This window comes from Orycteropus afer, unplaced genomic scaffold (genome assembly GCF_000298275.1).
Source record: "Orycteropus afer afer isolate SDZICR_OR568_19922 unplaced genomic scaffold, OryAfe1.0 scaffold00021, whole genome shotgun sequence".
In the NCBI taxonomy this organism is placed as follows: domain Eukaryota; kingdom Metazoa; phylum Chordata; class Mammalia; order Tubulidentata; family Orycteropodidae; genus Orycteropus; species Orycteropus afer.
The window spans coordinates 11,718,926-11,721,611 of NW_006921608.1; the positions used below are offsets into that span (position 1 = coordinate 11,718,926).

General features: G+C 41.9%; 1 pseudogene; it reads left to right on the forward strand.

The window, feature by feature from the left end:
• Nucleotides 1-314: 314 nt before the first annotated feature.
• On the forward strand, nucleotides 315-940 carry LOC122152224 (annotated as a pseudogene).
• Nucleotides 941-2,686: the final 1,746 nt, after the last annotated feature.

Here is a 2,686-nt window from a genome sequence, read left to right on the forward strand (position 1 = left end):
GAGAAGGATTCTATCTGAGCCTATTGTTTGTAGCTCTCTCTCTCTCTCTCTCTCTCTCTCTCTCTTTTTTTTTTTTTTTATGCTGCAGGGTAATACCTATGAAAATTATTCCCTAAATAAAGAATATTTATTTGAAGGGAAGGCTATCTCTGAGCAGCACATAATTTAAAATTTTAAGAGCCAGAAGGGAACTTACAGGTTGCCACTTCATTTTAAGAGGAAAACAATACTACAGAGATTAAGCAATTTGGCCCAAGTCATTCACCTTGTAGGCAGAGCTACAACTAGAACTTCGAATAGACAATTAAGACTTAATGAACAAGAGCATTTTCTCCTTCTGGTGCTGTGGCTGCAGCCATGAGTATACAAAGCTTCAGAGGAGGCTTCCCTCCAGTGCTGTCTGCTGTGGCAAGAAGAAAGTCTGGTTGGACCCCAATGAGAATGAGGAAATGGCCGATGCCAACTCCTATCAGCAAATCTAGAAACTGATCAAAGACGGTCTGATCATTCACAAGTCTGTGACTGTCCATTCTGAGTTTGATGCCAGAAAACTACCCTAGCTTGCTGGAAGAGCAGACATATGGTCATAGGTAAGCCAAAGGGTTACTGCCAATGCTCAAATGCCTGAGAAGGTGCCATGGATGAAGAGGATGAGAATTTTGTGCTGACTGTGCAGAAGACAGTGTGAATCGCAGAAGATTGACTGCCACGTAAAGGGGAAGGGGAATGGGAACAGGAACCTATTCAAGAACAGGTCGATTCTCATGAAACACATCCACAAGCTGAAGGCAGACAAGGCCCATAAGGCCCACATAAAGCTCCTGGCTGACCAGGCTGAGACCTGCAGGTCTAAGACCAAGGAAGCCATGAGGAGAGGCTCCAGGCCAAGGAAAAAAAGATTATCAAGACTCTGTCCAAGGAGGAAGAGACCAAGAAATAAAGTTCCCCTTCTCATCTGTACATGGTGGCCTTGGCAGTTATACAGATCAATCATTCAATGAAGTAAGCCTCTTCATATATATATATATAGAGAGAGAGAGAGAGAGAGAGAGCTCTGGTGGCACAATGCTTAAGGCATTTGACTGCTAACCAGAAGGTTGGAGGTTTGAGCCCATCAGCTTCTCCGCAGAAGGAAAATGAGGCAATCTACTTCCATAAAGATTTACTGCCTCAGAAACCCAACAGGGGTTGCTATGAATTGGAATCAACTCTATGGCAGTGAGTTTGGATTTTTTTATTTTATTTTATTTTTTGGTATATATAGTGAGAGAGAGAGACACTTAATGAATAAGTCAGTGAGCTGACGTTGGCTTCAAATGGAAATAGGGTGCTTACGTTGGACTCACCACTTAGAAAAAGGGATATTGAGTCAAAATCTTGGTTAATAAGTTTCCTTTTGTGCCAGTATCAGATACCCTGAATTTTATCATCTGTTAAACAAGATGATGAGGACATTGGTGGTTCAGTGGTAGATTTCTTGCATTCCATGCAGGGGACTCAGATGCCATTCCCAGCCAACGCAACTCATGTACAGCCTCCACCCATCTGTTAATGGAGGCTTATGTGTTGCTACAGTAACGAGTTGCAGCAGAGTTTCCAGACGAAGAAGAAAGGGTTGGTGATCTCCTTACAAGGATCAGCCAATAAAAACCCTTATGTATCACAACAATCCAGTCTGCAACCAATCACGGCAGTGATGCAGGCCCCGTGAGCATTCAGTTCCACTGTGCATGGGGTCACCATGTGTCCAGGACCAACTCAACAGCAGCAAACGATAACAAAAAGCAAGACGATAACCTGTCCTCCCTTATATATCTTGCTTTTTCTTTTGCCTTGTTGTTGTTGGTAGGTGCTGTTGCCTTCGACTCACAGCGACCCTATGTGCAACAGAATGAAACACTGCCCAGTGCCATACCATCCTTACAAACTTTGCTATGTTTGAGCCCATAGCTGTGGCCATTGTGTCAATCCATCTTGTTGAGAGTCTTCCCCTTTGTTGCTGATCTTCTGTTTTTTTCCTACATTCCTCTACTTTGTACATTTCATGTTCTGAGTATTAATGAATGTTTGCAGCTGTTTCTTCTCATTTTGAGTCATGCTACATGTGCAAATGAAGATCCAGAAAGCTTTACTCCATCTACATTATTAAGGTCAACTCTACTTTAAGGAGGCAACTCTTCCCCAGTTGTATTTTGAGTGCCTTCCAACCTAAGGGGCTCATCTTCTGTCATTATATCAGATAGTGTTTCATTGCTATTCATAAAGTTTTCTTTTTAAAATTTTTATTATGATTTCAGTGAAAGCATTCCTAAAGTTTTTCAGTAATGTATCAATGTTTCATCACTATTCCTAAAGTTTTCAGTGGCCAGTTTTTTCAGAAGTGGATGTCCCATCCTTCTTCCTAGTCTGTTTTAGTCTAGAAGCTCAACTGCAACCTGTCCACCATGGGTGACCCTGTTAATATTGAAATACCATGGCATAGCTTCCAGCATCACATCAACACACAAGCCATCACAGTACAACAAACCGATAGAAAAGTTGTGGTCTTTCCTCTAGATTACACAAACTGGATTTCCATAATTTGATATTCCTATGATTGACTGAGTCTTGAGTAGGGGAAGATGCAGAGGACTCTTTACTGTCACAAGAGTAAGTAAAGCCAGCCTAGATCTGTCTCTAATTCTCC